General features: G+C 37.7%; 1 long non-coding RNA gene across 5 annotated transcripts in view; it reads right to left on the reverse strand.

The window, feature by feature from the left end:
• The window catches only part of LOC140168577 (uncharacterized), a 60,520-nt gene extending 54,955 nt beyond the window's left edge, over nt 1-5,565 (reverse strand). For all 5 annotated transcript variants that reach the window (XR_011861236.1, XR_011861235.1, XR_011861237.1 and 2 more), the window contains exon 1: nt 5,452-5,565. This is a non-coding gene — a long non-coding RNA (uncharacterized lncRNA). The remainder of the gene's footprint in view (nt 1-5,451) is intronic.
• Between the last annotated feature and the right edge of the window lie 2,269 nt (nt 5,566-7,834).

The following is a 7,834-nucleotide window of genomic DNA, read 5'->3' on the forward strand; positions in this document are numbered from 1 at the left end:
GAAACTTTGAAATGACATCTGCAAGCTAAGTTGATGAAGGAGTTTTCATTAAATGGTGTCATTAGATAGCTCATAGCAGGAGATTTTAAAAATCAAGGAGAAAAAATTCTGCCACATTTTGTTAATAAATTATACTATTTGGAAAATTAATCGGATGTGACAAAATTGTGAACGGAATTTGTTGGCAAAAATTCAAAATATCGCTGTATCTACATATTAAGAGCAACAAGTGTAATTTGTTCAACAAATAGTAATAAGACTCTGAACTTTACTAAAACACACTAGTTTGCCATTCATGTAAAGTATTAGTCGATCTATTCCACATTGAATAAGGTACATAGATGTGAACGGAAAATGTCACATCCAAATTCAGAAATTTAAATCTCATGCTAGTTTAACTGACAACTAATACTTTGTTCATGTATGGCTGTATAGTGCAACTTGTTCACTACATAAAAACAACAAAAGCAGCTGGTAGGCTCAACATAGTTAAAAGTGGCAGCATTGGAAAATAAATGTCTGTTTCCAGGTTGCTAGTGAAATGTGGTTTTTTGACCACTTCTGACCCCTGTGCGCCCTGAAAGATAAACTAGAAAGGCCGATTAAGCTAATGGAGGTAGGCCATACAGAGACAATGAAAAATCACCAACAGTAAATTCTGTAACCCCATTATTTTTTACACACCAGGCCAGATATGTTGAAAATCAAAAAGTGGCGCCTAACCGTGAAATGGGCCAAATACTTATAATGAATTTTGATATATTTGATGTATGATTTTTTGATGTTTGTTTAAAAAAAATTCTTACATATATAGGGCCTATGTATAATTCTACAAATTGTTATGTATATTGTTTTCATGACACATGGCCCCTGTAATAGCAGATTTATCTGAAGGGTAACCCTGCATAAATATGGTTTTAATAAATAACATAAGTAAATAAACAAATTTGTGGAAAAAATGCTATCCAATTCTGCATTGTAAATGATTGACATTTATATGTTCATGATTCATTTTGTTTACCGGCCTGTCAATCACGGACTCATTATGACGATGCTTCATTAACACCACGGCATATCTTACGCGGTATCTTAATCCGCTAAATACTTTATGCCGACAATTTTAAGACAGGATGTTTGAACTCGAAGATGTCAATAATGTAATAGCATCTATTTCTTAGATATTAATAAAGAAGATCGTGTAAAGGGGATGACTTTCTTTCTTTCTTTTTTTTTTATAGACAATTTTGAGTATTTCCTAGTATGTCATTGGTGGTATTTATCAATAAATGCCAATATTTCGCACCCGGTTAGTTGTACCAAACATTCAAATTTACTAGCATTCAAAGTACTTGCAATGTAAAATATTATGAAACATGATCTGCATCCATGGCGTTGTCTTTTTAAAGACATTTCTTGTTTCTTGTTATCAAGAAAGCTGCTTTGTCTTTTGAAACATGTCTTGTTTTTGGATGTTGCTGCACATAATAATTTATTTCTATCAATTAGATTTGTTCAGTTCATCATTTTTAGAGCGCTTTATTTAAAAGGCGCCACATGAATGTGTGCCAAAATCACTTGCCCCCCCCCCCCTCAGGCTCGGCTGGCCAAAAATTACTTGCCTCCCCCCCCCCCTTTTCGGCAGTTGATATGGATTTTTTTTTCCAAAAGACCTATTTTTTTTTTGGTGTTTTGGGAAAAAAATCCATATCTTCAATCTGAAAGGTCAAAATGATCGTCGGCTTTTCATCCCACCTACACACACCTTAAGTATAAATCATCAGATTTATAAAGTTTACTTCGAGTACTGTTAAATATTAAAAATATCAATTTTTAATCATTTGCCATAAAATGTGTATTACTATTACATTGCGAATTTCAAAAAAATCAAAATTATTTGATATCAGAAAGACATTCTTCGTATTCAGAATGCAATTCGATATGTCTGATGTGCTCTTATGCCCCACAAAAATACTGTCTAAACGCTCAAAACGCTCATTCCAGATCCCTTAAAGGAGGATTTCGTGATCCTAGCATACTCTTTTTATGACATTTTTCAGTAGATATCCACGAAAAAAGCTTATTTCCAAAATTTCAGTTGATTCCGATTTTGCGTTTGCGAGTTATGCATGATTATGTGTATTACACTGCTCCATAGACAATGTGTTGTAATTTCGTTCTGGTGCACCAGAACGAAATTCAAATTTAGCGATATTTTGGCTAAACGAATTAATCTGCAAGAAATATTTGGTACATAAACATTATGTAGCCAGAGGTATCCAGCGGTGTAAAAATCTCAACTTTTTTTGGGAAAAGTGGGGGATGAGGCTGTGGATCACGAAATGCCCCTTTAAGATGACCTGCCGAAAGGGGGGGGGGGGAGGCAAGCAATTTTTGGCCAGCTGAGAAGGGGGGGGCAAGTGATTTTTGGCACACATTCATGTGGCGCCTTTTAAATAAAACGCTCTAAAAATGCTTAGGAAAACAGTACGGAAACGCTTTAATATGCAAATTATCCTGCTCGCTCCGCCCGCTGTAGACCATTTAAGGTTTGAAAATTGGGATCCCAAAAATTTGGCATGTGTAAGCTAGGGGGGCAAATATTTTTTGGCGGGCGGGGCAAGCGTTTTTTGGCAGGCCGAGATGGGGGGCAGCGATTTTTTGGCGGGCCGTTCGAAATTAACCCCGGGGAAATAATTATTGCACAGCCCCTTATTATCATTGTTATTATTATTATTATTATCATATTATTATTATTATCATCATATTATATTTTTAAATTAACTTTGTTTATATTATTATCATTGTTATTATTATTATTATTATTGTTATTATTATTATTATTATTATTATTATCATATTATTATTATCATCATATTATATTATTAAATTAACTTTGTTTATATGTTTTGTGTTACTCCCCCATTGGATTTTGTGTCATACTTTCATTGTTTTTAATTTTATCCATTGCTTGTTGACACTTGTATCCTTTTGGATCCATGCTTTGGTCGTCAGTTGGAACAAATTTCCCCTGTTTTTATACATATTATAATTAAATTTATTATTATTACTATTTATTATTACTATTTTTATCATTGAATTCTAATTATTTCATTATTTTGGGTAAGCCTGCTGCTAAAATATCTGGCCTGTAATATATTCTGAGAAAAAAAATCGTTCCTCTATTTTGTTTTAAAATATCCTTTCTTTCCTTCCTTCCCGGGTTTAACATGACTTAATAAGTGCATGCCTGACGGCCCAGTACTATAAACATACTAACGCCGCATCGCCGGGAGTTCAAGCAATCGATCGTGCATCAATCAACAGCATGACAGCAGCACAATACCAGCGGTATAAAAAGGGGCAATAAAGTGCACGGGTGCGAAATAGAAAGGGGGCGAAAGTGCACGGGTCCGAAATTGAAAGGGTGCGAACCGTCCAGCATTCGACAAAGGAGACTGTCAAACCTGTTCCGCTTGTCCAAATACTCAAGTATCAAAAGGATGGTCCACAATAGAGACTAAATCAGTGATTCACGCAACATGAATAGGGGATTAAAAAACTGTGAAGTAGCACCATGTGCTTCTATTGTCCAATTTGCCATCAAGATTTCGAATGAAAACAGTTCAGACCCAGTACACGATAATGTCAGAAATTAATAATTTGTTCTGGGTCTGATTATTCGGACTACCTATATCTGGTTCCATACAGCAATACGCAGTATTGCTGTCTGGTAAGCAGGTACGAATTGAGACGTTGTGAATTGAGACGTCGGAGCCGGTCAAACACAGAGGACTAGCCTACATCCCGTATCCTACTATCACTCAAACAAGCAAATCTCTTCACGAATTCACTCACCTTGCGATCCTACATCATCAGTTGAAACAAACATCTAAGTTTCCAAAAACAACTTTGTCATTCCTCAAAACTACAAGTAACTTCATTAATAAAAAATTGAAATCATACTATTACCCGTTATTGAAAATTTTGTTCGATTTATGTGAACCAAAAGAACGCACGAGTCGAGTTCAGTTTACCAAAATGGTAGCTCCTGCCTCCTGGTCACCTCAGATATGACGTCAGTATCAAGCTGCTTATTAAACGGTGGATCGGATTGGTTGATGAAATCAACGCCACGTTTTTGACCTTACAGGGGTCAGAGATATGCATATTCATGTATGAAAACAGCGATGCGGATATAGTATCATCACCGAGAACTGATAATTGCGACATTTTCGATGTTTGTACCGGTGCTGCGTGCAAAACCACATACCTTTGCAAAATATGATATTTTGCATATGCAAAATTACATACTTTCCAAAAGTATGTAGTTTCGCATATGCAAAATTACATACTTTCCAAAAGTATGTAGTTTTGCATATGCAAACTACATACTTGCAAAATATGTAGTTTTGCATATGCAAAATATCATACTTTACGGTCACTATGAAAAAATACAAGTTTTGCTGGGAAACCCCGTGCAGTTCGTGTTAATGTGCATAAGGGCGCATGTCACAATGATTGGTAACTTATATTTTAAAAGGCAAAATATAGCGGACTGTGTATGTAACAAATGAATTAGCAATATCTGTATCTGTCTCCACAATCCTAAAGTATTAGGCTATATATAATATAAATTATTCTTTGAAAGTAGAGAATATTAGAACAGTGACCGTATGGATCCATTCTGCCCCTAAAGCGGCCGATACCGAACAACACATAGGGCCTACACGGCCTTGACCTGCGGTTGTCTAAATTCTGAGGGATTTGCATGCTGGTCAGGTAGAAGATAAATAACAGGGCAGAGACCTTCAGCTTCTCCGTGTTTGGTCAGACCTACCGTATAGGCGCCGGCTGCATGCATGGGGTGTATCCTGCATAAATTAGTGTTCTTGGTCAAACCTGGGAGTAGTATCATAGGGCCTACCTCAGGTTCAAACATGTTTCACATTGGGGTGTACGCTGCATGACTGTATGTTTCTGTTTTCAGGGATGATTATCCTAATGTCTAATAAATGATGAGGGACATTAATTTGGTGGTATGCACCCTTACAACACACATCGCGCGGTGTTTCTTTATGCAAAATAAAAGTTATGCAAAACATCATACTTTGTTAGTATGTAGATATGAATGCTATACCGGGGAATTTCAGACACGGAGACTCCGCGGAGATTTCGAAAAATTCGTCCAAAGGTAACCAAAGGGTTGGGGATCGCATTTTAACTATCACTAAATGTTTCGGAATTGAGGTCGGCTAAAAAGTAGACAGTTTCGGGGACTGTAATTGGTGTAGATGTCACATTTTGAACAGTGAGCGATAAGTGACCAATTTCATGCTCAGCACAAGTGACTATCTTTACACAGGGTACGGACTACCCAGCCCCCTAAATTAAATTTGTTGATTGAAGAAGCTCTCCCTGACACTGCGGATAAATTCGACAACTGCCACCTACCTGAATACAACTTGATCTTCAATATAACTAGCTTGATAACTTGAATAAGAGACAGGAAATCAGAAAAATTAAAACTTTTTCCGGGCTTTACCAAAGCATTGTCCATTCCCATCGCCACATTTTTGCTGCTGCTGAACTGGTGACCTCTGACCCTGGGTCTCACAGCGTACACGTACAGCTAATTTTTATACTTAATCGCTAAATGACGAGTAATTGCTATTTGGCCAATTAGGTAGCGCCATTTTCCCAACACAATAAAAGGGCGCTACCTCATTGGCTAGACACCAATCGCTTGTCGCTCAGCAATAGAGTATAACTCAGCTTACATGTACATGACAAGGATATCGGTACAAACAACAACACCGGATTTCGGATCACCCTCTGATCAAAACGAATCGGGTAGGCCGCAACTAAACTATTACATACACACATGTGTATAACTTCAGCATGTCATCATTGTCATGATGTTCAGTAAGTTCAGTTTTAGAGCATTGTTTATGTCATTTTTGTGAACGTCTTAGACGTGCACCGGCATGTATTTTAATAATATGTACCCCACTGCCTGAGTAGGCCAGCCCTAATAAATGCATTATTATTAGGGAGACCGGGGCAAAGTGGATCAGGGGGCAAAGCAAAACACCCCCATTAACTGCCCATTAACTTCTTTATATGCTGCCCTCAATCACCAAGCTCATATATTTAGAACAGGGCATGGATCCAGCAGTTTGTGATAGGGGGCAATCGAATGAGTCGGGTATGTGTGATATTTCAGTGCAGGAAGTGTCTGTTTTTCATAGGCCTATATTTAACCTGATAATTTTTAGAAATATTATTATCTGCCAAATGTGCTTTTGCTGAATTACTTCGATAGCCCATGATAGATGGGCTTAAAAGCCTATTCTATCAGGAATTTAGCATACATTAGCGAACAAGATAGTGATGCATGTCGAGGCAAAGTGGGCACAGGATAGTGTGAAGCAAACGTGGATGGGGCAAAGTGGAACACCGGAAACAGACCCCACTCAGAACTATGCCAATAGAAATTTATCGGCCATAGTATACCAAGAGGTAGGCCCAAAGTGGTGTCAATGAAGACACACCTGAAGGGAGTGCATTTCTGTAATACCCCCTCCACGTTTCACTCTACACGGCCCAATGAATCTGGGGCAAAGCGGAACAACCCTTTTCAAGTTCATACCATTTAATAAAGCTGCATTTTTGATCAACTTCATTAATGTCATTTGTTAGTTGCAGTCCTAAGGTACCATAAGATTATAAACCTTAAGTTTTGCCTTGCCTTGCTGGCAGAATCCTGTTTGGGCTAGACAAAAAAATTTGGTCCACTTTGCCCCGGTCTCCCCTACATCATGTAGTACATGTCTTCCGGGCAACCTGCATACATGTGTGATGATGGACTGTTGATTTTAATTTTGATAGGCCTATCGAGCATATGCATGCTCAATTTCTCAGCAATATGCCTAATCCTAAGGGAGTGTTTAATACTTTGGTAGGAGGGCTTGTCTTCCTCACATATATTTCGCTTTCGAAACCTTTTTTGACCCCCCTCGATGGACCGCTAAACTTTTTGACCCCTCTTTTGACAGACAGAACTTTTGACCCCCCCATTATCGTATAAGGGGCTGTGCAATAATTATGAGCCCCCCTCCAACGGCTCGCCAAAAATCGCTTCCCCCCCCCCTTGCACATGCCAAATTTTTGGGATCCCAATTTCCAAACCGTAAATGGTCTATATACATGTTGCGAGCAGGAAAATTTGCATATTTAAGCGTTTCCGTACCGTTTTCCTAAGCCTTTTTAGTGCGTTTTATTTAAAAGGCGCCACATGAATGTGTGCCAAAAATGAGGTAATTGAGGTTAATGACATGACTTTGCATCAGTTATATTTCGGATCTTGTGAAATATCTAAGCATTGTGCTTTGGACCTCAAAATGCCCCTTGGTTCCAAAGCACAATGCTTTCACAATACCCTCAAAACAACCGATGCGCATTCATTAACATCTAATCAAGTCCAATATAAAAGGGGAAAGTTCCTTTTCAATTTCTGAAATGAATATAACGTTTCTGTAAAAAGGAGGAGGTCCATTATGAACACTTTGGAAAACTCCTTGCTGTCTACTGAAGATAGTAGACAAATAAAATGTAACATGATCAAGGGGAATGAGTTACATTTCGGCAATTTTCAATTACAACTTTTTTACATCATTTTCTGGCAGTTTATGAATGCTACGTTTTGATGCAAACCCCACCACAATCGGACTTCTGGTTACCGAGTTATGAACAATTTATCAATGGCTGAAAACAGTATAAAACAAAAGAATTTGAACACTCTTTTTGCCAATATCTCAAAACCAATACAATGTAT

This window comes from Amphiura filiformis, chromosome 13 (genome assembly GCF_039555335.1).
Source record: "Amphiura filiformis chromosome 13, Afil_fr2py, whole genome shotgun sequence".
Taxonomy (NCBI): domain Eukaryota; kingdom Metazoa; phylum Echinodermata; class Ophiuroidea; order Amphilepidida; family Amphiuridae; genus Amphiura; species Amphiura filiformis.